This window comes from Ictalurus punctatus, chromosome 12, assembly GCF_001660625.3.
Source record: "Ictalurus punctatus breed USDA103 chromosome 12, Coco_2.0, whole genome shotgun sequence".
In the NCBI taxonomy this organism is placed as follows: domain Eukaryota; kingdom Metazoa; phylum Chordata; class Actinopteri; order Siluriformes; family Ictaluridae; genus Ictalurus; species Ictalurus punctatus.
This window is the reverse complement of record NC_030427.2, coordinates 3974337-4002047: the sequence shown is the minus strand read 5'-3', so window position 1 is coordinate 4002047 and position 27711 is coordinate 3974337. Positions and strand designations below refer to the sequence as shown.

General features: G+C 38.4%; 2 protein-coding genes and 1 long non-coding RNA gene across 10 annotated transcripts in view; 1 reads left to right on the top strand and 2 right to left on the bottom strand.

Moving 5' to 3' along the window:
- The window catches only part of LOC108272388 (piwi-like protein 1), a 496438-nt gene that overhangs the window by 180659 nt on the left and 288068 nt on the right, over positions 1-27711 (bottom strand). The window lies entirely within an intron of this gene.
- atg3 (autophagy related 3) overlaps positions 1-27711 on the bottom strand; it is a gene marked incomplete in the record, with an annotated part of 729311 nt that overhangs the window by 593336 nt on the left and 108264 nt on the right.
- Positions 1401-11822, top strand: LOC128634240 (uncharacterized). 8 transcript variants are annotated; one of them, XR_008397561.1, is made up of 10 exons: positions 1401-1530; positions 1991-2106; positions 5000-5072; positions 5208-5284; positions 5409-5599; positions 6548-6670; positions 7019-7362; positions 9525-9947; positions 10677-10805; positions 11173-11822. It is a non-coding gene; the product is annotated as an uncharacterized LOC128634240 (long non-coding RNA). The 8 variants fall into 8 exon arrangements; XR_008397562.1 differs by lacking the exon at positions 1401-1530 and having other exon boundaries at positions 1600-2106; positions 7019-7199; positions 7310-7362; XR_008397560.1 differs by lacking the exon at positions 1401-1530 and having other exon boundaries at positions 1601-2106; positions 9525-9649; positions 9782-9947.

Here is a 27711-nt window from a genome sequence, read left to right as displayed (position 1 = left end):
AATGATGTTTAAAGAAGATAACCACAGCGCAGGACATGGTTTCCTCACATGCATATGATAAAATCAGCTGCTGATTTGGTCTTTTTAATGTGTTCTCACTGAACATGAGACTAGTTAAGCAATGAAGGCAATACATCCCAGACCATAATATTTTCTGGACACGTCTTGGACACACTTTATTTGAACTTCCAATACACCAGGCACAAGAACAGTTTCTTTCCAGAGGCCTTCATTCATGGCCCTTAAAGAGTATTCTTAATCTTCAATACAATGTCACTGTAACCTGTGATATACATATCAGTTATTGTATAAACGATTACAATTATTTATTATACATATTTTTTGCATTTAGCAATTTCATTATTTACATATAAGTCATATATTACAAGGAACAACTCCAATTTATTGTTGTTGTTTTGTTGTGTTTATCTAGGCAAGTTAATATTAACTATGTAAACACAACAAAACAACAACAACAACCATAAATTGGTTATAGATATTGCGATAAATTAGGTCACAATACACTTTTCTATGATGTTGTAGGTAAGGTGATATCCATCCATCCATCCATCCATCTTCAATACCACTTATCCTTCAGGGTCACGGGGAACCTGGCGCCTATCCCAGGGAGCATCAGGCACAAGTATATCCATTCATACACTACGGACACTTTTAGACATGCCAATCAGCCTGCCATGCATGTCTTTGGACTGGGGGAGGAAACCCCCACAGCACGGGGAGAACATGAAAACTCCGCACACACAGGGCCGCAGTGGGAATCGAGCCCCCGACCCTGGAGTGAGGCGAACGTGCTAACCGTTAAGCCACCATCCACCTGGTATTGTGATATCTTTTTTTAGTAATTACAAAATAAATAGAATTGAATGAAAGCAGCTAATTATATGTAAATTTGCTGATGTTTTTAAAAAGCCTAATCTTTCAAATATCTCCCTCCTTTAAAAAAAAAAAACAAACTATTTTCAGTGTTAGAATTTAGTTTTTGTAGGAATGAAATAAATAAAATATCATCTAACTCAGTTGAACAGTTCTTACTTGTTACTACTGGTACTACTTGTATTGTTCTCTGCTAGATATATATCGCTTTGCTTGTATTTTTCTCATTTGTTAGTCGCTTTGGATAAAAGCGTCCGCTAAGTGAATAAATGTAATGCACTTTAAATCTATTCATTTATTTTACATCCCCCCCATCTGTTTACATGTTTTCACATCACAGCTACTTTGGTGACAGTTTGTTAGCTAAATTATATAGCATGATACATATCCCTGCTTGAGTGTGCGGGCATACTTGGCCAATAAAACTGATTCTGAATCTGATTCAGAAAAATGGCAGTGATCCGTACGGAAGCCGAAGGAATCGACTCTTATTGAAGAGCTGAGCCAAAGGATTCGGTTCACTTAAAAGAGCCAGTGCTTTCCGTCACTGAAGGAAGTGAAGTGCGCGGTGAAAAAGCATCATAATGGACGCTACAGTGGCATGTAATAATTGTGGCTTACCGTACACGTTGTCTGGTAAAAAAAAATAAAAAATGTTTTAAACAAATTCTCTGTATTTACTTATACAAGTATTTTCCGGACGCATCTTGGTTACACATTGCTGAATGCAATGTGGTTTCAGAGCACACCTAATTAACCTAATTAGCCAGTGAACCTTTGACAATTAGCAGACTACATCCTCAAAGTGAGCGTTTTAAAGTTAAACAGTGAGACTTAATTGATAAACATGGCCTTCAAGTTAGCTTGAGTTTAGTTGGCTAGCTAGCTAACGTTTTGCATTAAAGCTTAATTTTCTTTCTTTTTTTTTTTTTTTTTGCAGCGTGGTTTCTTAAAAATGATAAACAACCAAATTCCACACAGCAAATGTTAGCCATGTGAAATGTTAAGAGCAGTGGGGGAAATTTCCTCCATGTGATGTTTAGCTTCATAAATAAGTGAACTTGATGTTTTTTGGTGGTTTTATTGCTGTTTACAGAGGGTGAGGTTGTGGGGAGGCTGCCCCATGTGCTCGTCTGTGTGGAGTGTCTCTGCTCTCTGGAGTGTCCTCAGGACTCCAACTCTGTCCCCTCAGTCAGCTGTCCCGAGTGTAGGGTGAGTACTCTTCACAACTCCTGTCCATGCAGCCATCACTCCCTTAGTGTGCTACAGCATGTCAACCAGCTTTCACAACTCTTTTTAGGGAAAGTAGCTAAAGCATGCTCAATTTGTCACCAGATGACACCATAGACTAATTTTTTCCAATTACTTATGATATGGCAATGAATATTACTAACTAGTTTTAAAAAAGAAAGCGAGGCAGATAGGGTGCCGATACTTGTAGAGTTGCATAGATATATCATGAACATGCACATTTTTTAACGCGTTTACAAATGAAGAAGGCAGGCAAAAAGAAGTCGTGAAAGGTGAGTAGTCTGAAGGAAATGGTTACTCGTTTGTCAGCATCAACAAGAAAAGTGTTTAAAATGAAGAACTATGGGACAGTAAAGTTTTTTTAAACATAACTTTCTCAGATTTACTAAGTAGATAGCTTTAGTTGGTCATTACTACACACCATAACGTTAGATAAGTGTGTCTGAGTTTAGTATTTATGCAGACCTTTTATATATTTTTTTTTATGTCTCCACCACTAAGTCTGTCCATCCATCTAAGGTTCTCATTAATGCAATATCTCAAGAACCAGTGGTTGAATGTTTGTAGGAATTCTATAGACTATATAGTTGTTGTAACCAGCAGATGACTTGATTAGTATTTGGAATTGATAAACAAATATCAACAATCAAAAATAAACGAGGTCACAGCAGTTTCATGTTTAGGAACTCAAGGCCCTTTATTGTTTTTTTTTGGCTAGCTACGGTTTTGCCATCATTCCATGCTTCTGTGTGTCCTTGCTTTTGCATGAGATTCTTGTTTAGTGTGACATCTCAAGAACGAAAGGTTGAATGTTTTATAGTGTAGCAGCAGCGGCAGGTGGAGCACAGACAGAGTGAGACTGGTTAAGAGAGCTTTTATTTTGTAGAATGGGAGTGCAGAAGGGTCATGGGACACTCTGTCCTGGGGAAGCAGTCTGTGAGGGAGGTGTTAGAGAGGAGTGTGGTCGCTATGGGCCAGGCAGAGCGGTGTAGGCCGGTAGCAGAGTGCGGAGGGAGCGTAGGTAGTGGGGGTGAGGGCTCTTGGGGGGGAGAGACTTGCTGTCGTCATCGTCATCTGCAAGACATAGAACAGAATTGATCAGCATAGACACGTAGACAAAAGCTGCTCAAGCTGCTGAGGTTGTGATGCCTTTTTATCCTCTCCAGTCTTCTCTGAGAGGGTAAGGAGTTGCAGTGTTTATCTGCCGCAAGTTGTGCTCTATTTCCCCACCTCATGCTCTGCTGCAGTCGACAACAGTGGTGCTGAAATGACTGTCTGTTCAGCACCTGGGTGGCAGTAGTGTGAGGAGCGTTTTTCACCTCTTCAACAGGTTCACATGGTACCTGTACGTTTCTGCTCGCTTACCGGCTGCTGCAGGCGTTATCGTCAGCTGCTGGAGGCTGGCCTCCATTAGTTGCTGCAGCATGGATCCATGTTTTTATTTTTACATTTTTTATCATTATATATTTTTTCCTTTATTTTTTATTTGGCCGGGTCTGTGCTCATTCCCGCATCCTTCACCAGACTTACAAATGAGAAAATACAAAATACAAGCAAAGCAGTATATCAAGCAGAGAACACTGCAAGTAGTGCTACAATAGAAGATTTTTAATTGAGTTCTAGAAGATGCAAAAATGTAATCAGCCCTGAGATTCTAACCAGCGACCTTGGCATTCTTAACACCACGCACTAATTAACTGAGCTACATTGCCACATATATAATATATCATAATAGTTTCGAAGAGAATTTTTAAGCGAATATTTGTAAGTGTCCAAAATTATATGGACGGCGCTCCGTGCTGCGGGGAAAGCACTCAGACATAGCCCGGGGAGGGAGCGTCATGTCGCACAGACTCTGGCCAGCTCCAGGCCGATCATCGCTGATTTTTTCCCGGGTGTTGAAGAGTTACCATTGATGAAATTCTTACTTTACATTTATTTGGTAAAAAGCTTAGACTTTTCCGGAGCATTCCGCCGTTAGGGGCGATGAAGAGTTCCTGGATAGCAAGCACATTAGGCCGATTCTGGTAGAAATGCGCGACTGTCTGCTCAATGCCGGTATCGGTGAAAAGGTAATTGCCCAGAGCCCTGCTGACCGTTCACACCACTTCTCGCTGACGAACGGTTTTTGCTATGTGGGCCAATCTCGGCTGAAAGCAGGTGTACTTGCGGCAGGTCCATACTCGGTGTAGCGGTGTGTATCTGCTTTTTCGAGTTCGTTAAGTCACAGACGGGCCACAGCTAAAATTAAGGAGCTCAGCCGCCTGGAAAAAACTTTTGACGGTTAAATCAGTTAGGATACTCGAGGCTGCAGTCATTCTTCGTTTTCAAGAGGAATCATTTCAGCTGAAGAAGGTAAGTAATTTAATTGAGTAATTTCAGTCTACAATATTGTTTGATATTTAAAATGTCAGGGAGAAAATGTTTTTTAAAAATCTTTTCAACGGTATGTGTGATTGTGACAAGAACATCAGACGGTATCCTAGCAGCTAGCTAGCCGGCTAGCTAATTTAGGTTAAGTTAAGAGGCAGCTTGACACTTTTTTTTATAAAGCTTTTTTAATTGCTCTACAAATAAGATAAACTCCTAGTTTATTCCTTCCGTTCCTGTTTTACTACTTTTTATTTAACTTTTTTAATATATTGTGTCAGAAAACCCACACAGTTTGCAGCATGCTGTGTCCCGTTATTAGATTATATTGTCCACTTGGCAGTATAACAGACCTGTTGTTCGGCTCAACACTGTATTTCTTATGTGCAATTCTTAGCCATAGTCTAGCAATATACTAATTTTTTGTCTCATTGAGTGATCCTGAAGGGATTGAATAAAGTTTCAATGCAACTGTATTTTACAGACAGCGATAAAGAGGGCAGGACCTGGTCAGACCTCCAGTCAGACGTGGAAGTGTCTGGGTAAAGACCACCAAGGTGTAAAACATGCAGATATTTGTTCAGCACATCGCTATTGCTATTCCTTGATGCTTTGAGAGCATATTCAAAGTTGTATTTTTCATGAAACATTGTAGAATTTGGCAATATAGTCAATATTTTACACTCTTACAGAGATGCTGCAGAACTGGCAGCCGATGGACGATATGCCGTGTGAGCGTATTCTTCTGCTTTCTGATTAACTTTCTTTGGTAGGTATTAATTAACCGTGATTTCCACTCAGCCATCTTACTGGAATTGTGTAGGTTACCAATAAGACTGAGGATGGAGTTGTATAGTTGTATAACAAAATATATTTTATTTTCTTTATCATAGCCATGCTGAGGGAGGTGTTGACTAAATTAGAGATGGTGCTGGACCAACAAACCACTGAGATTGCTTCAACTACAGGAGGTCCAGCTGCAGCCTTTGGATATTGATGAAGATTTACTGCCCTGCAAGACCTTCCTCAACTGCGTAGTCTGGAGCGAAGGATGCAACAGAGCCCAGATTACAAGCAAGATCTGGTGAGAATTTTTTTCTCTTTTTTTTTTTGTTAACAACTACTTGCACAATTACACAGCGACTGAGAGCATTTCTGTTTTCTCAAGGTGACACACTCGTACTCAAAGCACAATGTTCAACACCACTTTGATATGAGGGAACAGTTATGACCTACTCTTTAGTAGAGATGGAAAACACAAGCCGTGGTAATCCACGGCTAGATGTGCATTAAACGATTTTAATGCCTGATGTGGAGGAAATGAACCACTCGTTCAAATCGTTTAATGCACACCTAGCCATGGATTACCCCGCCTATACCATGGTCTTTCCACAATTAATAATGTTAAAGCTGTCATTGGTTTAGAAGCACAAACTTTGATTAGAAGTTTAAAATGATCGTTAATTTTTATTAGTTAAGTCGTTAGATCTGGAATTTTGCCCGATATATATCAGACACAGAGATAAAGTAGTATGATAAGATTACATTTATTCGAATGAATTGACAGATATCTATCAGAGAGAGAGAGAGAGAGATTAAGCGTGTATGAATTACCTGCATCATGTGTGCCTCTCAGCAGTCAGTGTTGCGCAACAGTAGTGTAGTAAAACTGAGAGTTGAATTACTTCAGAAACAGTGCTCTTACCACCTCGTTGCTGAGAAATATCATGTAGCTTTTCACCAGCAAAGCTATTTTTATTGTTAAAGTTGCAGACAGCGCTGGCAAGAGGTGTCTGTTCATATGAATGTCAATGTATGCTCGAGTGTCTGTGCGTGTGTGTGCATGTAGGCTGCGCATTGATTTAGAAATGATCACGGTGATCAAACCGACTAGAACTACCTGTGCAATAAACGGTTATAATGCACACCTTCCTGCCAATCAGAATCCAGTATTCACAATGACCATGGTATAAGCATAATTAATGCTTATGATTCATAATGACTGTATGATATGTATTGCTTTATTCCAAAGTTCATAGAAACCTCTTTACGCCTAAAGCTGCAGCGATGGAGGTCGAGGGGACCATGAAGAGGTGGCTCCAGCTGGCATCAGATCAAGAGTGTGGGTGCAAGAGAAGTCTTTTGCAAAAAGAAGGTATGTAGAGTGTTTTAACTGTGGTGTTTTTGTGGTATTTGTTAAAATGTTCATACTGTAGTCTATTTTTAATTGTTCATAAAAAATGTTTTTTAAAAAAATCCTTGCTGTTTTTAAGCGGTTGAATTAGTGTGCGTGTTTGTTGGTAGCTGGGTGGGTACACAGTTGCGGTCGGAAGTTTACATACCCCTTGCAGAATCTACAAAATATTAATACTCTTAACAAAATAAGATTGATCCTGTGTGATCGTTGCGAACTCCATTGTGCGAAACGTCCGCGTCGCTTCAACAAGGGGTAAGGTGCACACACAGTTTTTCTTTTGTTTGTGTCCTTGATGTCGCTGAGCAGCTACCAGGAATCCTGAAGAAGGACTAGCGCATTGGAGCGGTCGTGCTGCACGTGGGGGCAAACATCAGGCTGTGGCAGGCGGAGGTTCTGAAGAGGGACTTCTCCAGCCTGATCGAGACGGTACGAGGCAGATCACCCACCGCGAAGATCATCGTCTCTGGACCTCTTCCCTCATACAGAGGTGGAGCTGAAAGGCTCAGTAGACTTCTTGCTTTGAATGACTGGTTAGTTTCTTGGTGTAATGAACAGAATCTGCTGTTTGTTAATAACTGGAATCTGTTCTGGGATCAGAACTGCTGTCAGACAACATCTCCAAGACGCTACAGACCAAGTGACTGTCTACCGTAAGCACATTTTCCTACAATAACAAAGTTCATCATAAGCAATGTTCAGTTAATAGTCCAACACCTGTAGTACATTCTATAGAGACTGTGTCTGTTCCCCGAGCTATACAATTACATAGACAATTTCAGAATGTTTGTTTTAGTAACCTAATTAACCTAAAATTAGATCATACATCCAGCACCTTTAATCTGAAGCTAGGACTATTAAGCATTAGATCTCTTGCGTCTAAGGCTCTTATTGTTAACGACATCATTACTGATCAGGAATGTAATTTAATGTGTTTAACGGAAACTTGGATTAAACCAAACGAGTACATGGCATTAAATGAAGCCAGTCCTCCTGGATACAGTTATGTACATCAGCCTTGTTCAGCTGGTAGAGGAGGAGGTGTTGGACTCATCCATAGTCAAAATCTAGCCGTCACACAAAAACCTAGTAATAAATTTAATTCTTTTGAAATTCTTTATACCAGCATAACTTATGTAGCCACTAAAAATAAGTAAATTCCTCTAATTATTTACAGGCCCCCAGGGCCATATGCTGAATTTCTTAGTGAATTTGCAAACTTTATCTCAAACCTGGTTGTGTCTGTAGATAAAGGATTAATCGTCTGTGATTTTAATATTCACTTTGATATCCAGAAGACCCTCTGAGAACAGCGGTTGTGTCCATCTTAGATTCAGTAGGGATTAATCAGAACGTAATCGGGCCTACTCATAATGGTGGTCACACTCTTGACCTCATACTAACATACGGATTAAATATAGAAAATATTATAATTTTTCCGCAGTCTAAAGTTGTCTCAGACCATTATCTTATCTCTTTCATAATACGAATTGATCATAATATTTCCACCTCGCCTTGCTACCGCATAAAGCGTGCTTTCACATCAGCTACTGCACCGAGCTTCATAAATAACCTCCCAGAGACATCAATTATATTTGGATCACCGTCTGATCCGATAGAACTCGATTAGGTGACTGAAAGCTTACAGTCAACACTCCGCTACATGCTAGATAGAGTGGCTCCACTCAAAAGAAAAATAATTAGAGAGAAAAAGCTAGCACCCTGGTATAACGATCAAACGCGAACCTTAAAACAGACAACTCGACAATTAGAACGTAAACGGCGTCAAACCAAACTGGTGATATTTCAAACAGCATGGAAGGAGAGCCTACTGAACTATAGGAAATCTCTTAGCGATGCTAGAAAAGTCTCTCCACCTTAATAGGAGACAACAAAAACAATTCTAGATTTCTATTCAACACAGTAGCAAAATTTACTAGGAATGAAACCACCACAGAGAGAAACACTCAATCACAATCATTACATAGCGGTGAAGATTTCATGGAACTTTTTATTGGTAAAGTTGAAAATATTAGATGTGAAATTCAGGCTATTAAATTAAAACCAGACAGTATTATAACTAACCCTGTAGACGATGATATAGCAATATCGGATTAATGTTTAGAATGTTTTACTCCCCTTAGAGAGACCGAACTAGCTTCGTTAATCTCTTCAGCAAATTCATCAACTTGCATACTAGATCCCGTACCTACATGTCTATTTAAACAGATTTGTCCTGGAGTAATTGAACCATTTTTAAATATAATCAACTCTTCCCTTAGCACTTGCTATGTACCTAAATCATTTAAATTAGCAGTTATTAAACCCCTGATTAAAAAACCTGACCTTGACCCCTCTCAACTGTCCAGCTATAGACCAATATCTAATCTCCCCTTCATCTCCAAGATCTTAGAAAAAGTTGTACACAGCAGCTATGCTCGTACTTACATAGGAATAACATTCATGAAATGTATCAGTCAGGACGTAGACCTCATCATAGCACAGAGACAGCGTTAGTTAAAGTAGTAAATGACCTTCTACTGACCTCTGATCAGGGTTTGTCTTGTTGCTTGTGTTACTTGACCTTAGTGCAGCTTTTGATACTATAGATCACACTATTCTCCTTGATAGATTAGAAAATGTTGGCATTAAGGGAACAGTCCACTCCTGCCTCAGGTCTTATTAGACCGATCGTTATCAGTTCAGTTTGTAGATGTAAATGGAGACTTCTCCATGAATACCGAGGTTAAATTTGGTGTTCCACAAGGTTCTGTTTGAGGCCCACTGCTTTTTATTTTGTATATGCTACCTCTAGGTCAAATTATTCATAAACATGGAATGAATTTCCACTGTTATGCTGATGATACAGAGCTGTATGTTTGCAACTGAACAATAACAACAATAAACAACAACTGAAGAATAGCGAAAAACTTCTGTTTTGTAAGTCAACTGTTTTGTAAGTCAAACTTTTTAATGTTCACCTGGAATTTGACTCCTATGTGACTAAATGATGGAATTGTATCTTATGTTGGACCATGTATTCCAGAGATTTTTTATTTGAATTTCTTGTAGCGTGCTTACTTGAAGACGATGAGGCAGAGCAGCATCGGAGAGACAGTTCGCTCCATTCTCCAAAGAATCGGGGAGAACAGTCTGTAATGTATGTTTTTGTTGAAAGTGTCAAAAGGTGGGAAGCTGGCTTTGACTGATCAGGATGAAGTGTATGGCCTTGTACACTGTGAGTATGAAGGATAAAAAATGTATACCGTAATTTTCGGACTATTGAGCGCACCTGAATATAAGCCGCACCCACTAACTTTAAAAAGAAAAAAAAAATTGTACATATATAGGCCGCACTTGTCTGTAAGCCGCAGGTGTCCACGTTGTAACGCGAGATATTTACACAGAAAGATGTTACACAGATAGATTTTTTTAACTTTTAATTAAATACATACCGTAAATGCTTTTTTTCCTGAACAGTGCATGCCAAGCTTACGTGCAGCAGCTCTATTTCCTTCTTCAACAGCCAGATCGATCGCCTTTAACTTGAAAGCTGCATCAAATGCATTTCTTCGTGTGTTTTCCATGATGAGGGTGTGTGCATGAAGCGTAAAATGACTGATCTGAAGAATTTAGTGTGAGTGTGTTTGATTTAATTCGAACAATTTCATTGGTCCACTGTGACCTGTTCTGTAATTTCATTGGTCCGATGTGACGAGGCTAAATGTTTTGGCGGCATGAAGCTCGTTAACCCGTAAAAATCCATAAATTAGCCGCATCATTGTTTAAGCCGCAGTGTTCAAAGCGTGTGAAAAAAGTAGCGGCTTATAGTCTGGAAATGACGGTACATGACAGTATATGCCTCCTTTGCAAACTCTTGAAAAGAAAGTCTTGCCTTCAGAAATTGGACATTTTCTCTGTTATTGCATTCCAAGGCTGAATGTTTTTGTTGATATTTATGTTACAGATATTGCCGAACAAGCACATGGACGTGAATATACTGTTGCCGGTTGCAGAGAGGCCATCGGCAGCTACCTAAAAAATGCCCCAGGCAGGAAAAGTGGCAAGAAACATATTATGAGTGTTTATGATGAAGGTTAGAATTTAAATCTACAACTTCTGTGATTCTTTTTCTTTTCTCATTCATACAAATGTGCCATTGTGTAACACTGTTGACTGACTCATTAGTTTTTATATCCATTTGAAAAGCAAAAACCTTTCCACTATGCATATAACTGAAAGTGCATACATGCTCCAAACCTTTTGTGAATACTGATGATTGATTTGGAGGTTTCAAATTATGAGTGAATTGTGGTTCACTTTCTTGCGATCAGGAATGTGTAGCTAATGTCTGTAGTTTTACTGTTTCCGAAATTGTTGGTTCAGACTGCATCATATAGTACATGTATATAACAATGAAATGAAATGCCATATATTCAGATATATCCACTGTCTGTTCACAGCAGAGCTACGTGGGATCTCCAGTGCGTCCTGCAAGAATTGGGCCTGAGTCCAGTTCAGATTCAATTTTGTAATCTCATTCCTCTCCCTTGCGTGACAGCCTCCAAACAGTACAATTCTAATGAGCTTGAATATACGGGGAATTCCATTGGGTTTGATGTCTGACTAATTAAAGACCCACCTCTTCTATGAACACCTAACCAACTCATAATAAAAAAAAAATATATAAAAAAAAAATGCACTTACACCTCTAGTCTGCACTTTGCTTCTTCTAGAATTCAATGAATAGATCTTGTATGGTAGCTGCTCTTGTATTGTTCTCTGCTTGATATATCGCTTTGCTTGTATCTTTCTTATTTGTAAGTCGCTTTGGATAAAAGCGTCTGCTAAGTGAATGTAATGTAAATGTAATAAATTGTTTTCTTTGATTAGCAATACATAGGTACTATATCTGGCTGTTTTGTGTGTTACAATATTGAATGTCATTTTTCAGCTATTCACTTTGTCTGCATTTACTAAAATTCATGCATGTTTATTAAAAATATTCACGGAGTTTGTTAAACTATATAATTGTTGTCTATCATTCATAAGATTCGTCATGGGAATTCCATAGACCAGAATCTAACATCCACATTATTGAAGCATTGTTTAATTACGGATTTTTTTTTACGCATGCGGTATGTTATATGCTTTAATTGTATCTTGCCACATAATGTTGGAAAATGAGTACTTGTGTACTTTTCAAGAAATTAGATACGAAAAGGATTACACATATCTGATTAGAAAAAATAGCATCGTAATGTGTGTAACTTTGTGTATAAATATTTGTGTAGTGTATTTACACCACATTATGAGGTGTGTGTATATACAGGCAATTACAAAATACTATGTGCATGTTGAGTTTTTCTGGAATTCCATATCCCAGTTTTACTGTTTTATAAAGCACTGAATGGTTTGGGTCCAATATATATTTCTGATGTACTGGTACATTATGAACCATCCAGACCTCTGAGGACATAAATATGAGATTCCATGAGATACTTGGAAATCTAACACTATATATATATATATATATATATATATATATATATATATATATATATAATATACTGTCCCCTTCTCTCTGTACCACGTTCTAAATTTTCAAACTGCCCAAGAAAGAAAATTTGCTGTTTTCTGAGACGATGAAGTGGCTCTTAAAAGGGCCTTTGTGTATATTAGATGGAGTTGTCGTTTACGAGCGCTCTCCGCGAATACGCCGGGCCAGCTGAATATCCTTGGGCATGATGGTCACTCTCTTGGCCTGCGTTGTCTAGATTTGACATATCAAAAACAATACACGGCGCTTCTGAACTGTTTAACAGCATTATTATTATTATTATTATTATTATTATTACATTTTTAAAGAACATACCCTCGATTCTTGACATGGAAATGTTGTTTGTAAGTTTACATTGAAATAATATATCCAGATATCTGTACAGCTGCTTTGTGACAATGTCCATTATTAAAAAACGCTACATAAACTAACAAAATGCAAACGTTAGATACAGCAATGATTTAATACAACTCCGTTCAAATGAATACAGAGGCCTGCTCAGACACCACAGCGTTTAAAAACTCGACATTCGCGGCGTCATAAACGGGGGAAATGGTCACGCATACCACCAGGATAGGTCTAGAACTCTGAACGCTGCTCCGATTTCACTATATATGTGCGCGCGCTGGCCAGACAGACGGAAAGAGACACGGTATACAGACAGCACACCATCACATTTAAAGCATATTCACACATGATGATGATGATGATGATGATAAATAGTTTGATATTTCTGTAAAGCTGCTTTGAGACAATGTCTATTGTAAAAGCGCTGTACAAATAAATAAAAATTGAATTGATAAATATACTGCTATGTATATTATATAATGTTAAAGTACACAAATTGATTTGTAATATGAAAATATTAATGTATTTCTAATGTTAGTAGAAATTTCATTCTCACCACTGCTTCATGTGTTCCCTACGTGGCCTCATCTATCCACAAATAGGGAAGAACATTACAAAGATAGGTAAAGTATACAATAATTATCATGAACAGGTTAAAAAAAGGGGAGAGAGAGTATGTTGGATAAAAAGTATCTCAGGTTATGTCTTTCAGTCGTCCTCCGTCAGCCTTCAGCCTTTACTTCTCTTAACTCTTAGTTCTGTGCTAGGAGCGAGAAAGTGTGGTTGACCGCAGAGCGTTCAGGCCTGGAGAGTGTGAATGAACACACACTGACGCATGCTCCTCACAGAGACATCCACCAACCACAGGTCACTTCTAAAACACTTTGGTCCCCATGGAGAAGCTTTGGCAGCAGCCACAGGAGTACCGAAGCTGGGGAAGTCCTCGGAGCTATTCATATCAGAGGCCTTCTCACTGCTGGTAGCCCAGGGTGCCTCCCTCACCACAAATCCATTGGAGGGCCCACGGGGTTCCTCAGGTTTGGCTGCTGCAGTGCCAGATGGCTTCATGTAGGCCATCTTGGCCTCATCTTCCACCACATCAGCCATACATTCCTCTTCCAAGTTCAGGAGATGATCTATGGCTTCATCAACCATCTCTGGACGGCCAGTTACAGTAACCAAATTGGGATCTGCAGCTCCGCTCTGAGGAAACCGAAGATCAACTTTAAATTCATCCATGATTTTGCGGATACCCTTGGTACGAGCACCAATAATGCGAGCATGAACTCTGCTGTCCAAGGTAATGTCCTCAGATATAATTTCCTCCAGTTCATCAACAATGCCTTGGATAGCATCACGTGCTGCTATAGCATTCTGCTCATAGCCGGTGATGCTGAGCTGGTCATGGTTCTCGTCATTTTTCTCAGGGAACTGGATGTTGACATCATGGTCAGTATGGATCTGGGTGATTATGGCACCCTTGCGAGCAATGATCTTGAGATGATATTTGGGATCCACAGTGATGGTCAACTTGAAGCTCCTGAGAGCCCGATCCTCCAGTTCAGCCTGCAGCCCTTTGATGCGCTCAAGAAGCCCTTCTTTAGGTCCAGGTGAGTGGCAAGGCCTGTAACGGAAATTATGTCGGACTGGAGCTCAGGAGCAGGCACTTGAATATTGACCTCAAATTCATCCATCATTTTGCGAATGCCACTTCCTTTCTGCCCAGTGATGTAGCGATGAAGCTCAAAAGGCACTTCTCCTTCAATGCTCACATGTACCAGAACCTTCAGGGCTTCCACTGCAGCCTCACGTCTCCATGTAATATTTCTTGGCCAACTACCACAAACTTGGAACAGAGTACCCCTTCTGGGAAACTGCCGTTCCCGAGTTTGGACACACGAGGGCAGTCAAGCTCCATCCAGCACAACGCCGCCTGAAACAGAAGGTAGATTTGGGCTATTTTACACTGACGCAGTTCATCAGAGTTATTACTGTGCATTGTCTAGTTTTCACATATCAAGGACAATACACGGAGCTTCTGAACTGTTTAACAGCATCATCATTATGATTTAATTTTTAAAGAACGCACCCTCTTCTCTAGACATGGAAATGTTGGGGTTTTTTAAGTTTACATTGTCACACAGCAGCTGTACACATATCTGGATATATTATTTCAGTGTCCATTCTTAAACACAGATGAACAAACAAAGAAACTAACCACATGAAAAGGTTAGATAGACCAATGATTAAATACTACTCCGTTCAAATGAATACAGACGCCTGCTCAGATACCACAAAGTTTAAAAACCTCGACATTCGCGGCGTCATAAAGGGAACAACCGTCAAGCATACCATCAGGAAACTTATAGAACTCTGAACGTGACGTCATAACAGATCTTATGGCTCGCTGCTCCGATTTGACTATACATGTCTGTGCGCGCGCGCGGAGACTGACCTAGACACGGTATAAGGACAGCACACAAACACATTTAAAACATATTAACACATTAACATTATATCATGTACAAAGCAGTATAGTTATCGTAATAAAGTACACAAATTTACTGCTAATATTAACATTATTAATGTCTTTCTAATCTTATTAGTCATTTCATTCTCATCACTGCTCCTACATAACTTCATGTGTTCCCTAGGTGGCCTCGTCTATTTCACTCGAGAATATCCACAAATAGGGAAGAACATTACAGAGATAAAGGCTTAAAATAGCTTGGATGATAAAAAGTCAATAAATACGAAATCACTAAATAACTTTAAAGGGTTTATTTTCTACAGAACATGAATACAATCCTTTCACTCAAAATAGGACTCCCCGCTGCAGACGTTTTCAAAAAAGCTCCTAGCGTCATATCTAGCGACTTTTTAGCCAAAACTTAGCTACTTTCTGTAGAAGAGAATGGCCAGTACTGCCCGGTGAGTGTGAGGTCCTGCTTTCCCCCCGGAGACACGCCTCTCTCTGCGGCTACTCTGTTCAGTGAGGGGCAGAGAGGAGCAGCACATTCATTCACTTCTAACTTTCTCTCTGAGAGATTATTTTACATGGAAATATAGCACGAAATCACAGTGCACTCGTTGTCTTTAACTTATGTGTGTGGTGGTTTAGTCAGATGACATCACGGTTATAAAATCAGGATTTTAACAGTGTAGATCAGCAGCTTGGAAAAGGTTTGAAAGTGACTGCTGGTGAACATGTAGTCTCTTATTGGGCCGTGGTTCAGTCACTATTTCATACTCGTCCTGTTGTCTGACAACAGAAACAGAAAAATACGTAAATGAAAACAGCTTTATTGGGAATTTGGCTGTAAAGGGCTGACTTTAGGCAGAATGAAAATACGATGTAATGATGTAATGAATATGCTAATTAGTGCATGACATCATCTAGAAACGTGTGGACACAGTGCTCCTGTCACTCACTTGGAGTATTTTAACATTATAGTGAAGATGAATCAGTGCCTGGGAAATACAAATTTAGTCCATCACGGCTGGGAAAAGGAGCTATATTAAAATTGGCTGTGTTTTTATTATTATTATTATTAATAATAATATCTTTTGGAATTTAAAAAGAAGAAATAAAGAATATGTTTGAATGACATCTCTTGTATAGTCCGTGAAAACAAAAGCATACACAGTATTTGAAAAGTGCTTGAAAGTCCTGGAATTTCATTATGAAGCATCTGTACAGACCCTGTTATATGTACTATGTGATTGATGTATTAAACATGCCTCTTGATTTCTGGGTTTAGCATAGTTATACCTCGGTTTGAGTTTAAAACAATAGCTAGATTTACTGGTAGAATATTGCTAGTTAAGTTTCTCTCAGAAATATTATTGAGTAGATAAAGTATATTCAGTAGCTTTTCTGGGATAGTGAGAATTTAGGTTAATATAGTAGAAAACAAAACACTCAGATTATCCTGTTTGTAAGAACTGCTCATTCATCTGTACACCTTTACAGTTTTCACTGCAGATATATCATCAGCTTTATTGAACAATACTCAGAATCCTTGTCACCTCCCAGCCAATCAGTCATCAGTCATGATGAATTTTTGTATGGTTGGAAGCATGTTTAAAACACAGAAAGTGCTGAGATCATGTAAGAATGAGGTTTTACTCACTGGCATAAATGTGTTCACTTTAAACTTTGCTCCTTCCCTTAAACACTTACCTGCTTGAGAATTTCCAATGTTTGTAGAATGATGATTCTCAGTACAGCACATTACCAAATATTAATGGGATTTTAATTTATTTATTTATTTGTGACAATTATGGGATTTTTTAATTTATATAATATGCGAACATTTTATTATTATTTTTTTTTACATGATTTTACACCTTATCTTATTTGGCTCATCAAGGTTCAGAGCATTCCATTCTCTTAAATCAACATTTCCCATTGTTAGTATCAGAATCTTATTTAACATGCAACATATTCAATAATCTGTAACTAAGACTCAATAAAGAAATTCTCATTACACAGTGTCCAGAATGTCTCTGAAACACTTCAGCCTATGATTAGCCATGGGTTCCTGGGAGGACACTGTAGCAGTCTCTGAGGATTTCTTCTTATCACTTCACTGTAAAAACAAACAAAATAAAAAAAAACAAAAACAAAAAAAACAACAACCCCAAACCATTAAATGCTGGCTTCATCTTCTTTTAATTTGATTGTCAGTGCTCAACTCAAACCAACAACAGTATTATTAATAATATCAGGAATGATTGTGTCTAAAATCAACCACTGATTATATCCCACATGTTTGTTTCTAGATTGTATGATTTATTTAGCCAAATCTAAACTCACCTCTCCATTTGTGTAACTGGATACTCAGGATAATAAAATTTCACTCTGTTTTCCATCCACCCCCCCTTCCATTTTCTGCATCTCCTATCATACAGGAACCTTGAGCCTATCCCAGAGATCATAGGGCACTGGACAGGGTACACCCTGGACAGAGTACCAGTCCATCGCAAGGCACACTCACATACACATTCACACACCCATTCATACACAACAGACACTTTGGACATGCCAATCAGCCTACCATGCATGTCCTTGGACAGGGGTCATGCAGCAGGCCAACAACCCTAAGCACAAAAAGCACATATGGGTCCACCAAAGTATGGTTAAAAGAGAATAAAATTCATGTTTCAGAATTTGCCAAGTCAATGTCCTGACCTTAATCCAATAGAAATGTTGTGGAAGGACCGCAAACAAGCAGGTCATGTCAGGAAAATCACCAGCATTCCAGAGTTGAAGCTGTTCTGTACTGAGAAACGAGCTAAAATTCTTACAAGCCGATGTGCAGGACTGATCAACAGTAAAAACAGGGAAAATGTTTAGTTTCGGTTATTTCTGACCAAGGGGTTCACACCATATGCTGAAAGCAAAGGTTCACATAGGATCACATAATAGAAAGAAAACATTCTACACACCGTTATACCACCAGCAGCAGTCTGGACTGTTGACACAAGGCATTTTCATGCTGCTGATGCCAATGTCTGACCCTATCATCTACATGTCACAACAGAAATCAAGACTCATCAAATCAGGCAATGTTTTTCCATGCTTCAACTGTCCAGTTCCAGTGAGTCCACGCCCACTCTAGCCTCAGGTTCCTGTTCTTGGCTCACAGACAGGAGTGGAACCTAATATGGTTGTAGCTTATCCACCTCATTTGGTTAGACGTATTGTATGTTGCAAGAGGGTTTTCTGCTCCCCACACATGTAAAGAATTATCATTACCATAGCCTTCCTGTCAGCTCGAACCAGTCTGTCCATTCTCCTCTGTCCTCTCTCATCAACAAGGTGTTTGTTTTTCTCCATCATTCTGTGTAAACTCAAGAGATTGCTGTCTGTGAAAATCCCAGATCAGCCTCTAAAATTCTCAAACCAGCTCGTCTGGCACCAACATTCATACCATCATCACTGAGATCACTGAGATTCTGATGTTTGGTGTGAATATTAACTGAAGCTTACTGAAATACTTACCTGTATCTGCATGATTTTATGCATTGCGCAGCTGCCACATGAATTAGTTAAGTTCTTTTTCAAACACATCCTGCAAAAGCAAATAAGATCGGCACTCCATCTGCTTTGAGTAGCCTAATGCAAAATGTATTCAAAATACTATTTTTAAGAACTCCAAAACACCTGAAACTGGATTCAAGGCACAGTATACAGTGTTACCACCATTGAAATCACCATTTAATTACATATGCTTCAACAGTTAAAATATATCATAAATAAATAAATACATTATTATTATTATTATTATTAATAATAATAATAATAATAATAATAATAATAATAATATGTGTAATTTATATAGCTCCTTACTCATAACCAGTGTCGCTTTACAATTACAATATTTCAACAAAACATGGAACATGCGGTAGACTAGATTTGAGAAAAAATATGATTTATAGTTTACAAAGAAATATTAAATTTCTCATCAAAACATGATTACACTGCTTATGCTAAGCTTAATTTACACAAGTTTCTAATTACAAGATTGAATTATATAAAGTGTGTGCGATCAATTCATGTAGTATTAATGTAAACCCATTACATTATGAAATCTTGGGGGATGTTGGCACTGACAGGTACTATAACTATAGTATTTAAATTAACATGATTCAAAGGTGTGTGATAGAATAGCACAGTGTTTTAATAAATTCAATGCTATTGAATATTATGTGCTATTATTAATGAATATTATCCTGGTGTCTAATTTTTTGAGAACAGTTTCATATTAAAATACAATGAATCTGCACATTTTAACAGTTCAAATGGAGAAGTTATTAATGTTTTGTCACAGTAATGATTCTGTGTCTCATTGCCAAAAATGAAAAGCTCTTAACTCTGAAAGTCAATTAAACAATGTTTGAAGGAGAATCTATAATAAATGCATCATCAGATGACTAAAGGGAATTGCTGGATGATCCGTCACATCAGTTTTAGCCTGACATTTTTGCTTTTGTTTCACACATTTGTACAACAGTTTTGATGAATCAGACATTGATTGATTCATAAATCAATTATCTTGCTGGATAAAACCTATACCTATATTATATATGTATATATTTAAGTATGTATAAAATGTAAATGGAAGGTTTTTGCTTCATGTTTTTTTAAACTTTGCTGTAGACCGTCATTTGAGTCAAACTTATTTGCATTTGAAGAACACAAAGTGCATTTGCCTTTTAAATAAACTAAATAACCATTTAGTGATACACCAAGTGGACAGCTCAGAGTTTAAAGGGTCAAAGAGAGGACTTTCTGATCTATGTCGAAGAAGGTAAGAAATCTCTCTAAACTGTGCCTTTATTTTGGCACAATGAATGATATATTTGTTATATGATGCACTTCATATAATTTGATGTGCACAGTTAAAGTCTGATTATTAAGTGGTGAATGGTACATTGCTTCCTCAATTGGCTATTTTCTTTTTAATCCTTGAGTGCTCATGTAAATTGTCTAAAGTTGGTATCTTTCTAGTTAAGCAGAAAATGGAGAATTCACAGAGGCCCATGCCTTTTCTTTTACTTGAAACTCTGATTTCAAGTATCAAACTGATTTCAAGTATTTTAAAAAATCTCGTTTTACAGTACACTATGATTGATTTAATATCACTTGTAAATTGTCATAATTTAAAAAGACAATACCTTTTATAGATTAAAAACACAACCTATCAAATGTTCCTATAATGTATATATTTTTTTTACGCAGTGATATGCATTTTCTCATTGCAGTCGATTCTGACCCATCAGCAAGGTAAGAATACAGTATAGTAGAATACAGAAATACACACACACACACACACACACACACACACACACACACACACACACACACACACACACACTCACACACACACACTCACACAAACACAAATGTCTGAGACCACAATGAAAATCTGGATTTTTTTTCTCTTTTACATTTTGAAATAAATAGGTTTTAGAATTTTTTAATATTTAAAAGAAAGAAAGTAAATGTTTAATATTTTGGATATTTAATTTTTTAAATTCTGCAACTGTAAACATTAAGAAACTCTGAATATCTTGTAAATATTTTAAAGGTTCTACTTTTTTTTTTTTTTACTGAAGTTGTAGTCAATAATACAATTTCGATTGAAAATTATAAAATTAAATAAGAAAAAAAATGTAAAATAGAAACATTTTCCACTAGTGCTCTCAGACTTTTGGCCCCGACTGTGTGTGTGTGTGTGTGTGTGTGTGTGTGTGTGTGTGTGTGTGTGTGTGTGTGTGTGTGTGTGTGTGTGCGTGTGCATGTGTGTGTGTGTGTCTGTGTGTATGTAAACAAACTATTAATGAAAATAAGATTTTGTGTAAGATAAATGAATGAATAAATATGTTCTCTTCTCCCATCCAGTCTATGTGGCCTTAGGAGGAATAGCAATACAATCTTCTTTACACTAACAATTATCCTGCTTACTTTGCTATCGATGACAACAAAGCATCTGACATGAATTTCGACTCATGTACTGCTACAAATCTTCAGTATAACCCATGGTGGAGGGTGGATTGTTGGCGGTGTATGATATTAGCAGTGTAATCGTCACTAACAGAGGCGACTGCTGTTCAGAACGGATAAATGGTGCTGAGATTCACATTAGCAACTCCTTGGTCAACAACAACCCCAGGTGAAATATTAAAAAAAATTATTTATATAAAAATATCGGCCTAAATGAGTAAGAGTTTATTTATAGAATTTTATTAACATTTTAAAAAGCTTGCTGAATATAAGGCTTTGCAATTTGGTAACAAAGATTTGTATATATTTACAACTCTAATGAGGCATTACAACATTCCAGTAAAATTGTTCTTTATGTAATATACATAATTATAAAGCACTTTAAGACTTAATAAATATATTGTGAAATATTTTCAATGATTATTATTATAAATGATAATTAATTAATGCTTAAATAGTCACTCATATGTTTACTGTAGTATTGCTCATTTAGTACTGTACACTTTATTTTACTGAAGTATGACTCAGCAACATTTAAACAAACTTATTACAGAAAATGTAGGTAAAATATATTACTGCAGATCTTTATCTGATTGGCAAGGACATTTTTAATTGTATAAATTGTGTAATTCTGACATGTAAATTTACAAGGAATGAATTACTACTTACTGAAAGTAGTTCTGGCTGCATGCCAAATTGCAGGTTTAAATGATTGCTCTCACTGTAACATGTTAGTCCTATAATTAAAACTTATACAAGGACATGGATGGATATTAGAATACTGCAGTATGTCTCTCTCTCTCTCTCTCTTTCTCTCTCTCTCTGTGTGTGTGTGTGTGTGTGTGTGTGTGTGTGTGTGTGTGTGTGTGTGTGTGTGTGTGTGTGTGTGTGTGTGTGTGTGCTATACAGTAACTACATAGTAACTTAACTACATAATAAATTTTCTCATCTTCCCTCCAGTCAATGGGGAATCCATCTATTTCTTAGAAGGAATAGTGACACAGTGCCCTGCGATGGACTGGCACCCTGTCCAGGGTGTACCCCGCCTTGTGCCCGATGCTCCCTGGGATAGGCTCCAGGTTCCCCGTGACCCTGAAAAGGAGTAAGCGGTTGAAGATGGATGGATGGATGAATAGTGACACAGTATGGAGCACAGAAGGGTTTAATTAGGAAGGTTTTTATTTCATTTTATTTTCCTTTCATGGGAAATTCTTTAGAATGGAGGGCTGCATTTTTCTTATTAACTTTGGGGGAGAAAAAAAATAGAGGGTGGTGCATGAATGACTGTCTATAGCTGCTATAATGTAAGGGATAACAGGAACTAACTTGTCTCACAGGTGTTCTGTAACATTAGACATGACTATAAACTGAGAAAAATTATGATGTGTCATTCTTTAATAAAATAAGAAATTCTTCTGCACACTCTGGTATGAAAATAATCAACTTCAGGGTGGTGACAGATTTATTAAACATTATTAACTTTGGGTTTAACTTAATATGTAAAACTAAATAGAGTTCCCCTCATTTCTCTCTCTCTCTCTCTCTCTCTCTCTCTCTGTGTGTGTGTGTGTGTGTGTGTGTGCGCGCATGCGTGAGTACAGTGGAGTAAGTGAAGCGTGTTGGTGAGAGCGTGCGTGGAAGACTGAGGTTTTTGTCACTTTCTTTCTCTTATTTTCCCCTTCTACAGTATCTCACAAAAGTGAGTACACCCCTCACATTTTTGAAAATATTTGATTATATCTTTTCATGTGACAGCACTAAAGAAATGACACTGTGCTACAATGTAAAGTAGTGAGTGTACAGCTTGTGTAACAGTGTAAATTTGCTGTCCCCTCAAAATAACTCGACACACAGCCATTAATGTCTAAACCGCTGGCAACAAAAGTGAGTACACCCCTAAGTGAAAATGTCCAAATTGGGCCCAATTAGCCATTTTCCCTCCCTGGTATCATGTGACTTGTTAGTGTTACAAGGTCTCAGGTGTGAATGGGGAGCAGGTGTGTTAAATTTGGTGTCATCGCTCTCACACTCCCTCATACTGGTCACTGGAAGTTCAACATGGCACCTCATGGCAAAGAACTCTCTGAGGATCTGAAAAAAAGAATTGTTGCTCTACATAAAGATGGCCTAGGCTATAAGAAGATTGCTACTACGAGAAATAAGCTCATAGCAACACTGATGAAATACACATACAGTACAAAAACACACACACACAAATAGAGAATGTGTTTAGCATTTTTTTTTTTTTTTTTTTTTACATCTGCACATAATTATTAGTTTAGCAGCTTTTTTAGAATAAAAAAAGTCATGTATAAGTCTATATAATGAGTCTTTACTGGTCACATATACAGTGAAATTGTTTTCTTCACATACTCTAACATGTCAGGAGGCTGGGGTCAGAGTGCAGGGTCATGATATGGCACCCCAGGAGCAGAGAGGGTTAAGGACCTTGCTCAGTGGGCAGCTTGACGGGATTGAACCCCCAACCTACTGATCAGTAAGCAAGAACATTAACCGCTAAGCCACCACTGCCCCAGTGTGTGGGAGTGAGAGGGGGTATAGTGTGAGAGATGAGAGAGAGAGCGCAAGCGAGAGAGAGAGAGAGTGTGTGTGTGTGTGTGTGTGTGTGTGTGTGTGTGTGTGTGTGTGTGTGTGTGTGTGTGTGTGTGTGTGTGTGTGTGTGTGAGTGAGTTTTCATAGCATCTACTACTTCTTACCCCACTGTTTTCTAACTACTACAAATATAGACTTCTGAACACCGCCAATAAAAGCTTAATAACAGAATACAGCAATTTTTGGGAAATTGCCGTTCCCGAGTTTGGCCACACGAGGGCAGTCATGTCCCATCCGGCACAACACACGACGCCGCCTAAAACAGAAGGTAGGTTGTAGATATTGTACTACTACTACTGATTCTAGTAATGACCTCAATCGAAGTAATTAAATACGTAATGAAAGGTGTTGTCTATATAGCTGACCTCATTTTCCTACACAGTGAGTTAAAAGGCGCACAACCATCAGAATCCCAGTTCATAATTGTGTTTGATTGGCCAAGTAGAATAAAGTGTCCGTTTCTTTTTGAGCTTATTGGACATATCACATTGCTGTAACTATCTCATTGGCACTACTTAATTGCTCATAGTTTATTTGACGAATGCAACTGCTGTGACATATTTTGCCAATCTTAAATTCAGCTGTTATTCTGGAGGTGCAGTTTTGGTTGATGCATCACATTTAGGTTCAAACACAGTGCGTATGGGAAAAGAGAAGGCCAGTGATTAGACAGTGTGAAGGCTGACTTTGTATTCCTACTTGTGTGTGATGTGTGTTATGTTAGTTTCTCTTGCACAACTGTCGAAGTGCATATGCTTTCCTTGTGAGTGACACTTTTTAAGAATGAGATAAGGGTTTGAGACAATGTAGCTAATTTCAACATTCGAGAGTCTATTATATCGTGCATTTGCGAGAGCTGATAAAGCAAGGCCTGAGAGTTGTGTTTGCATTCCTTTCTGTGGTGCTTGTAAGTTAGTGAAGTACTTGTGTGGTAGAATGTGGACTGGGTTCAAAGTGAACATAGACATTGGTGCTGATCCGCTGAATGCTGGGCCTACTAATAAAGGCTTGTGCTGCTATGTGTGACCTGTAGTTGCAGTGGGCGTAGGACTGTAGTATATACGGGCCTCGAGTCCAAGGACGTGCTCAAAAGGAACGTCTTGTGTTTGAAACAGTAATGTCAATGTTGTACAAACACAGACGGCTTTTTCTAACCTCCTTACGCTGATGAGTGTTTTGGCTGTATGCTTTACTATGTATGTTGTACCCAAAGTTCCTGACTATTGTGTTGTACTACTACTACTACTACTACTGCTACTAATGAAAACATTAATACTGATAATACTAATAATGTTTTGCATCTGTGTGTGTGTATTTAGAGAGAGAGACAGAGAGAATGGGGAAGAAGAAGACGTTAGCAGGTGAAAAGCAGTGCCTAGTGATTGTTTTCGAAAAAGAGAGCCATTGTGTGACTGTTGGTGTAAGGCCCGCCTCCTCGCCTGTTCTCAACTAGGTCCTGTCGAGTGTGGATAAATAGGTGGGCGCTGCGCGAGAACTTTTATTGAGTGACTTGACTTCGAGAGCAGCATCATGTCTGGCAGAGGCAAGGGTGGTAATTAATACTCTCTTTTTGCAAGTGGTACCCTCGTTCGTAATTTGAAACTAAAGACTTTAACGACAACATCAACAACAAAAACACCTTTAACGAGGTGATAATTATCGCCACCCGGGGTTCGGTATGTCACCCCGTGTGGCCTCCTCGCCGTCGGCGGGGAGGCACTGGGTCAGACTACGTTACAGTGGAGAAGGAGAAGCGCCAGACAGGGCTGAAGTCGGAGTAAACCTTTTAAGTAGTCAATGGATATCGACTACAGATGTATACTCTTTTATTGCAATGCCTAACAGAAAAGAGTATGAAATATGTTTTACCAAAGAACAGGCACTTCAAACATTTTCTCAAATTTTTAATAATAATACAGGAAGTGAATTCTGGAAAAACTGGGAGATGACATCATCAGCTCCCCAAGACGTAAAGAGCATTGTAGTAAAGTTTTGGACTGGGAGAATCGCTGACTCGGATGTAGAACAATACCTCTTAAGGTTTGGTGAGATACTGAACCCTGTTGACAAGCCACTGGACCAGTTCGGGATATGGTATGGAGTCAGGAGATATAAAATAAAACTCAAGAAAAACCCCGACGGAAGTATATTCCAGATACCAAATTCCATTTCCATGGGACCATACAATGGAACGATTACATACCCCGGCCAAACAAAGCGATGTTTTATATGTAACGATTCCGACCATCAGGCAAAGGACTGTGAGAAAACAAAGTGCTGGAAATGCGGAAGCTTTGGCCACAAAGGAAAGAGTTGTAGAAATACACAAGTATGTAATTTATGTAATGAAACTGGGCATATATATTTTCAATGCCCAAATTCTTACAGCTATAAACTAAGACTGCCGAAAAATCAAAAAGACATTGACCAGAATGCAACACAAAACGCACATAACACAGAAACCAAAACAAACGATAAAGAGGATAACAACTGGGAAGAAAATAAACTACACACAAGTGAGGACGACTCGACATCTGGGAGTGACTCAAGCAGCACCGATACCAGCGACAGCGAAGACAGCGAGGACTCTGAGAGCAGCGCCGAATCTCTGATCCCGGAAGGGAGACGGAAGACACCGGAAGTACCTGCTGGAAGCAGCGGAGCATCTCCGCCCAGTCTTTCGTCTGTGGAGAAACGGCAAGCATCGGAGTTTCCTGCGCTATCAGCTGTAGAAGTCGGCGAGACTCGGATCGGCTCAACCCCTGAAGGAGGTCCACAAGCCCCAGAGGAGCCTACGTGCTCAGAGGGAGAGACCGGAGCGACCCAGATCATTTCTACACCTGCAGGAAGCCTACAGGGCCGAGAGGAGTCATCGCATCCAGCTGGTGAAAGTGGAACAACTCAGACAATCGCCGACAACACAGGTGACACTGCGGACACTCCCACGCTGGCGAAAGGTAAAAACACTTTAGACTATCCATATAAACGCCAAAGGCGAAAGAGGAATTCTCCTGGAAATGTTGACAATGCAAAAAAGGTTAAGGAATGATGTATATCGCCTACTTTTCTTCCCTTTTTTTGGACATAATGTCTTTGATTTTAACTTCAATTCCTATATCATTTAAAAAGAAATGTGATATATGTCTGCAGGAATTAAGGTTAAATGATGTGGATAATGTTGAGAAAATGTGGACTAATGGACATGCAATAATATCTATCGGAGAAGATTCTTATCTTAATTTCTATGGTTTTTTCAAATTTAACTGTTGCCACATGTAATGTTAGAGGGATTCAGGCAAAAATTAATCAAGTGAAAAAGTTAAATATATTGAGTGGTGAACATGTTGATATTTTATGTATACAAGAGACCAGATTAAGCAGTTTTGCAGACGTACAGGACGCTCAAAGTTTATGGATCAAAGGTCCTTCAATCTTTTCAATAGGTGAAAGTAAAGCTGATGGTATTGCGACCTTATTTTATAACAATAAATTTAAAATAATTAAGAGCCGTGAAATAATTCCTGGTCGATTAATGTTTATAGATGTGTTTTATTGCACAAAAAAAATTAGAGTAATAAATGTATACACAGCACAGGATACTGTTGGTAAAATCCGGCTTTTTAAAAAGCTTAAAATGCTCCTGTGTGTCGGTTTCTATACCATTGTATGCGGTGATTTTAATACAATTACAGATGATAATGATAAAATTTCTTCCAAAATATGTAAAATTAGGAGAGAAGGTGGTGTCCTTAAATCTATAATGAATGAACAGCATTTCACCGACATATTTAGGACATTATATCCAGAGAAAGTGGACTTTACAAGGTTTGATAAAACATGTAAAACTAGAATTGACAGGATATATATTAATAATAATTTTGAGGCAAAATTTTATACAACAAAACTCTTGGTTGAGTCGGACCACTTGACAGTTATATGTGGCATTAGATTTAAAAATGAAGAAAGAAG